Source organism: Haematobia irritans, chromosome 3 (assembly GCF_050003625.1).
Source record: "Haematobia irritans isolate KBUSLIRL chromosome 3, ASM5000362v1, whole genome shotgun sequence".
NCBI classification, from domain to species: domain Eukaryota; kingdom Metazoa; phylum Arthropoda; class Insecta; order Diptera; family Muscidae; genus Haematobia; species Haematobia irritans.
In genome coordinates this window covers 52,050,662-52,058,645 of record NC_134399.1, presented here as the reverse complement: position 1 = coordinate 52,058,645, position 7,984 = coordinate 52,050,662, and the positions used below count along the sequence as shown (strand labels likewise).

Sequence of the window (7,984 nt, the reverse complement as noted above, 5' to 3'; positions counted from 1 at the left end):
AGATCTTATTTGTATGTTGTTAATTGATTGTGAAACCTGTTGCTTTAACCGTATTTTTATGTTGTCTCCTATGGTCATATAATTTTCTGCAGTGTAGATAACTGCTGATAGGCTCTTCAGAGTATCGTTTCCGTTCGTTTGGTTTTTTATGCATATTATTATTTTTTTCATTAAATTTTTTGAAAACTTATTTAATAATTTTATTTAATATTTAATTTCAGAGTAACCCAAATAAATTTGGACAACTTTTTATATTTCCCCTCAGCGTACAATTTAATTACCAATTCTCTGGTAAGTTTTATATTAAAACTTTGGCTTTCTTTCAACTAGAATATTTATTTTATTATATCCTTCACATCGATAAAAACACAGTTTTATGAGTTTATATAGAATACTTCATTAATTCTCTAATTGTTTCAGGTACAAATTTTATGAGATACGTTTTCCAAAGAAAAGTTGAATTCCTTACACCATTTGATAAAATGCCCCCAAATATGGTAAGTTACAAGCTAAAATAAAGATTTAAAAAATTATATTTCATTACATGGTGTTAATTTTTAACAATTTTCATCATTGCTTCCATTTATTTCCAGCAAGATATGTGAAAAAATTACCTACGATGAATAAAACAAGGATAAGTCAAAATGTTCAAACAGCGAGTTCAAATGAAATACTCTCTGTTCCACGTGGTCATAATTTTTATTCACAAAAAACATTGTATTAAGAACTTTCATCATAAGTTTTTATAATAAAGTACTTTTGCTTAAAGAAAGTTTAATTTTAATGTATGAAAATTTTCATAATAGTAAAACAGTTTGTTGTTCCTTTAATTATTTAATTTCTCTGTACTGTGGAATGATTGATTTAAAAATAGTTTAGTCGTCGTTTAAATAGTTTAAAGAGACTGTTAACCAATTTTTATTATCGGGTTTCCCAAAAAATAAGCAAGTAAAACAAAATAATACTGACTTTTTAACTTGGTAGTGGTTATAAATCTTATGGCGTTGTAAAAATGAACTAAAATACAATGTTATAGATGAACTAAAATTTAAGAGAATTATAAACTAGACAAATTGAAAAAAATCTTAAGGGCTAAATCATGGTCAATATTACTACAGTTTAGTTCATTTTGCAATGGAAAAGGGTTCACTGTTTTTTCAGTGTACAAACCATCATCAGAAAAGAGGGACGATAAAAACGATTCAAAATCATTTAGATCCTTGACATATGTACCAACTATCTCCGAAAGGATATCAAAATCAGATATTTTTGATAAAAATAAATATAGCTTGGCACATAAATCCAACAATACTTTAAGAAATCTGTTTAGTAATACAAAAGACTGCATCCCCTTATCCGAAACCCCAAACGTAATTTATGAGATTCCGTGTGATGGAAACTCAGAATAAAAGTGCCAAAAAAATATACATTGGAACCACTAAAAACAAATTAAAAACAAGGTTATCCGGACACAAATCCGACATCAAAACACGTAATAATAAAATACAAAAAACTGCGTTAGCGACACACTGTGCAGCAACTAACCACCATCCAAACTTTGATAGAGTTCGTGTCTTACAACGAGAGAGCAACATAAGCAAGAGATACACCTTAGAAATGTTATACATAATCAACGTACCAACGACGAGGAGAATAAATTACAAAACAGACACAGACAACATAGCTCACATATACGGACAAATGGTATGCGGAAACAATAAGCAGAAATACGACGAGCAATTTACAGAGTAACATTCACATTCAGTGCAATAAAGAAACCAGACGAGAGCAGTGATGTTTCGCTGACTCTAATAAGAATAAGTGTTTAGTTATTGTAACAGATGTAACTGAAAGATAGTTGTGTCCACCTACTTGTTATGTTCGTCTAGTACAATGTGTTATATTGAGATGTTTATTATTTATGTTGTAAATGTATTTAATATTAAAAAAATAGATTGTTATCATATAGTTTATGCTATTAATTTAATTTATTATAATATACTTATTATAGATCATTACTTCCTGAAGAAGCAATTCAAGGAAATTGCGAAATATTGAAGGAAAATAAAAAATACATATCTCAAGCTCGAAAAAAACAGAAAAACTTTTATTAAATATATACAGTGAAACTTCACAAACATATACACTCTGAAAGTTTCGTGGGACGTTTGGTACATTATTACATTTAAATTAACCTCTCAGATGTGGGCGCTGGGATTGGAACTCATAACAATATAAATTGTTGTTAGATTCTCGAATTTATTTTTAGTAGTAAAAGTTGAAAGCACCGATAAATATATAAAAAGGGGAATATTGTTATAAGTTCCAATCTCAAAGGTTATAAGATGGTACATTTATAAGTGTAATAAATATGTACCACCAATTTACTATAGCGTTTCATTCCGTTCGTTTTCTATTTCCTTATTGGACAAACTTCACGTTTGTCCAAATTCTTATGAATTTAATTATTATTTATTTATGAATTTTTTATGAATTTTTAATGAATTTCAATGAATTGCATTTTTGAATTAATGAATTATGAATTAAATTGTACTCTCTATTTAGCTTTGAATCATAAATGTGAATTATTTTCAATAACTTTTAGTAAAATCTTACTGAATTATTATCGATAAAAATATATTGTGAATTTTTCCTAACGAGATTTAGTACATTAAGTTATCATCGGCTTAAGACGCTTTCTTTTGTATTCATTTTCCCTCCAACTTCCGAACGGTGAGCATTACACTACACTACCATTCACATTAACTCTCTTTAACCCAATCTCTCAATAAATATTATATAAAGGGTGATTCTTTTGAGGTTAGGATTTTCATGCATTAGTATTTGACAGATCACGTGGGATTTCAGACATGGTGTCAAACAGAAAGATGCTCAGTATGCTTTGACATTTCATCATGAATAGCCGAACGATCTGCCACAATGTCGAATTTTCAGTGAATGGGCTCTAGAAAAGTTGGCAGAAAATCCGCTTTTTTATCGACAAATTTTGTTCAGCGATGAGGCTCATTTCTGGTTGAATGGCTACGTAAATAAGCAAAATTGCCGCATTTGGAGTGAAGAGCAACCAGAAGCCGTTCAAGAACTGCCCATGCATCCCGAAAAATGCACTGTTTGGTGTGGTTTGTACGCTGGTGGAATCATTGGACCGTATTTTTTCAAAGATGCTGTTGGACGCAACGTTACGGTGAATGGCGATCGCTATCGTTCGATGCTAACAAACTTTTTGTTGCCAAAAATGGAAGAACTGAACTTGGTTGACATGTGGTTTCAACAAGATGGCGCTACATGCCACACAGCTCGCGATTCTATGGCCATTTTGAGGGAAAACTTCGGAGAACAATTCATCTCAAGAAATGGACCGGTAAGTTGGCCACCAAGATCATGCGATTTGACGCCTTTAGACTATTTTTTGTGGGGCTACGTCAAGTCTAAAGTCTACAGAAATAAGCCAGCAACTATTCCAGCTTTGGAAGACAACATTTCCGAAGAAATTCGGGCTATTCCGGCCGAAATGCTCGAAAAAGTTGCCCAAAATTGGACTTTCCGAATGGACCACCTAAGACGCAGCCGCAGTCAACATTTAAATGAAATTATCTTCAAAAAGTAAATGTCATGGACCAATCTAACGTTTCAAATAAAGAACCGATGAGATTTTGCAAATTTTATGCGTTTTTTTTAAAAAAAAAGTTATCAAGCTCTTAACAAATCACCCTTTATTTGCATTAAACTAAACTTCTCTGTGTTATCATTTATTTTATTTCCGGTTGGCTACTTCCTCATAACATCGTTGATTATTTCTCATTGCTCTGAGAAATAATCAACCAAAACACGCTCATACAGTCCACTCGTTTTCTACAGGAGTACTTCACAATAACAACAACAGTATACTTTGCGTTGCTCCACTTCTCTGCGTTGAAGTCCCCCCACATATCTGCACTTATAAAATTCGTCGTTTCAAAATTAAGTAATTTTGATTGCTTTTCTCTGGGTGTAATTGCCTAACGAATGGTGTCATCTTGTGTTTAGTAATTTACAAGACATAGCACTAGAAAGAAATTAGCAACTACTAGATGGCGCCCATCTGTATGACTGCATTTACAGTTATCTCTGATATATAACCTTTGGCATGGTGGGTTCATTTGTTTTTGGTGTAGAAAAATGGAATAAACTCAACAGCATTGGGATGAACTTTTCTTATAAAAAATGTGTTTTGTTGCAATTTTTCTAAATACTAAACTAAATAAAAGAGCTGCATACCTACACAGAAAAAAAGTAAAATATGTTAGGGAAAAATGAACTATCTCGTGCGAAAGTTGAACTAATTGTATTCCAATTTTTGAGATTCATTAAATTAACGAAAATTTTGTAATAAATAAATATGTTGTAATAAATATTAGTTCATTTTAGCATAAATTTTTCCTAAGACTTTTTTTCTGTGTACCAATATTATGTAAATTTATCGTCATCTTAAACTTCCTTTTGTTACTTTAATGATAAATGTGTTGAGAATGACTCGAGATGTGAAATATTTTTTTAATAACAATAGACTTGATATTCGAATACAATCCGGTTCGATTAATACCAATATCAATACTAACATATGGACTAAACATAAAATGATTGTTAATAATGCCTTTTATATAAATTACTTTAACCTGGAAAATTATATTTCGCCACAAAATCATTAAAATGATGAGTTTTTACTAATATCAACTGGTTATAATTCGTTCTTCATCACTACGGCGAAAATGACAATATATAACGACATGTGTTACCACCTGGTTACTAAAAACGCATGATAACTATATTAGTGCCATAAGGCGTATAAAAAGAAAAAAGTGCACGTTAATCATTTGTTATGATAAGGCCGTAAAACTTTGCCACTGTGACTTTGTACAGCAAAATAAATTGAATATAAAATCGCCTTGTATTCTTATATCGTCAATTTAGTAAAAATATAATTTTTATAACAATGACTTTGTTATCATAAGATGCTGGAATTCGCACCTCGTTATTGTTTTTACTACCATTTGCCGCCACCATGGGAGCCACCGTGGTGTAATGGTTAGCATGCCCGCCTTGTAAAGGGACGTGTGTTCAAGCCCAGGGGGGTTACTATGTAATTCGACTCGATAACAACATCAATCGAAAACGAATTGGTGCCACTATGAATTTCGAATTCGAGATGTACATTTTCTACAATCGGAAATTCTGTTCGGTTTTCGAAAATGTAGCAACTATGTATCCAACTGTTTTGGGCTGAAAATTGTCAATTTTTAAAATATTTTTCGTCAATTTTTCCCGAAAATTTCGTCAAAAAATCGTCACCCAGAAAAGATTTAGGAGCAAAATAAAAGTTTTATTCAAACGAAAATATATGAAGAGGCTTTAATTCATGAATAATACCATTTAAATCTCTAATTCAGTAATGTAGCTTTTTTTTAAACGTAGAATACTTTTTAAGATATGACTAGACTATACTATATTTCTGTTCCTTGACAAAATTCCTATTTCCCATACGAATTTAAATCCTTATTACTTGTTCATGTATAATTTTTATTATTATTACTATTTGTGTGCATAACTTGGCTTATTGACAATAGCTTTAAATAGTTTTTGGACAAAAGAATACCTTGTAATATACCTTGAAGTTTCAAAAGAATTCTGAATTATAAATATCTTTCTACATTGGAGACGAACGAGAGCAAGCTAGACACAAATTGTCATAGCATTGAGACTAAAAAATAATTGAACTTATGAAAAATCGTTAACTTACAACTATGTTACTTTGAAAAATCGCCAAATCGCCATAAAAAACGTTAAAAGGAAACACACATTTTCAAAAATCGTCAACTCATAACTACGTGTCTTAAAATCGTCACAGGCCAAATTTACCATTAAAAATCGAACCACTAAAAATCGAAATCGAAATTTGTGTTAGCGAAAAGGCCAAACAGGTATTTTATTTTTGTTATTTGTCATTCAAAATTGTGTATAAGTAATTTTTTTAAGGTAATCAACTAGCAAAAACACACACACTAAACCAGTTGAGGTAATGGTGGATTTTATGTCGAAGCATCCTGATTTGGCAAAAGGTTTTTTGAAGTCACCCGATGCAAAGACCAAATCCCATAATCTGTGGAAAAGATTGGAAGGCAATCTTAACATTATGGGTCTACCTGTACGTGATGTGTCAGGTTGGAAAAACTTTATTTCTTCAGAAGGCTTAAGTGCAAATAAATTCGGCATAAATAATGCACCAATCAGCTTATCTACCGCAGATAAAAATTTATTGGAGAACGAGCTACCTGTGAGTACGGTTGACGATGACCAATGAGCTGAACAACCACAGAACTCAAAAACTTCTCGTCCGTTTACTCCTTGCTCTCCAACACCCACTCGTCGTGTACGCCAATCCAACAAAACGATCTTGGCCAATTTGGTTTTGATATCCACCTTGACCGAGAAATTTTAATGTGGCAGCTAACTTTATTTCCGGCCTTACCGCAGTAGAACGCATCTTTCAAATCACAAAGCAAAACTATCCATTTTATTGTATTTACTAGTTTTTTTGTTTATCAATTTTTGACAATCAATGACAATGTTGCCAAATTACACCTTTTTTATTATTCGTAAGTGGTGCCGTTTCACGTTATAATCTGGCTTCATTTTTTGGTGAATTCGAAACTATTACATAGTACGAAAGAAAATTCGAATCGAAAACACTTCTCGAATAAAATTAATTATCGAAAAGAATTACATAGTAACCCCCAGTTTCGACCACACGCCAAAAAGTTTTTCAGCGGTGGATTATTCCTCCACAGTGACACAAAAATACAAAATATTTTATATATTTTTTTTTGCATACAGTAGTTATTAAGTTTTATTATCATTATTTAAGAAATATATGTATTAAAATGTACCTCAAATTTCCTTTTCCGGCAATAATTATCTGTCTTTCTTTTCTTGTAAAAAATACGACCTTTTTTCAGTTTTGCCGGGAATTTTGCGGGCATTATCAGCACTGCCGACAAACGAGAGTGCTACAATTGCTCTTTTGAATTCTTTTCTGACCGCTGCAACGATTTTTTAGGTTGCTGACAACATTTAAAAATGCGCATTCTGTACATGCGAAATGAAGTACGCTAATCAGCAACGCTACTCCAACCATCGTCACTAGGATTATAACCATTACAATTACCATAGAACAATAAATGTGTACGCCTCAAGTCAATTCGCAGTTCTTTTATTTGTCTGGTTACCATAGATGGTGCCGTTTCTGTAAAGTACATAAACATTTTTAATATGTTTTAAATTTGTTTTATGTCCTTTCTTCTTTTGGAAAAGATTCTTAAAGAATATATTCTGCATATCCAAATATTTTTAATGCGCATTCCAGAATATAAGTTTATCCGGACGACAGTGGTCTTGTCGAACATATCCCAGATATTGGCCACACTAGAAGTTTTGTATGAAGACATAATCGATACCGCAGCTTGTTAATGGGATCGATAAAACATTTTTCGATTGTTTAGTCATCGCCCACAATTCGTATCGATTGGCCACACTATAAGATTATTTACAAACACAGACATCCGGAATAACTTATAATCTGGAAGGCGCATAAATGGAATGTTACGTACTTGTAAAAGAAACATTGGGTGAATTGTATGTGCAACAAACACTGTGAATTGACATGAGATGTTTTTAACTCTCTTATGTGCCGTCCAGCCTATTAGCCTATAAGTTTATCCGGTCGACAGTGCTCGTGTCAATCCCAGATATTGGCCAAACTATAACCTTTGGTCGAAAACATAATCGATACTGGAGCTTATTAATGGGATCGATAACAAATTTATCAATATTTTACTTACTTTCGACAATCCTTAGCATTCGGCCACATTGTAAGATTCTTTACAAACAGATGTTCCGTCCGGATAATGGACGGCGCATTAGTCCATAT

At 32.2% G+C, this 7,984-nt stretch overlaps 1 long non-coding RNA gene across 1 annotated transcript; it reads left to right on the top strand.

Annotated features, from left to right (window-relative positions):
* Positions 1 to 217: 217 nt before the first annotated feature.
* LOC142228828 (uncharacterized) lies at positions 218 to 701 on the top strand. The gene is made up of 3 exons (XR_012720276.1): positions 218 to 291; positions 421 to 497; positions 594 to 701. It is a non-coding gene; the product is annotated as an uncharacterized LOC142228828 (long non-coding RNA).
* The last annotated feature ends 7,283 nt before the right edge of the window (positions 702 to 7,984 follow it).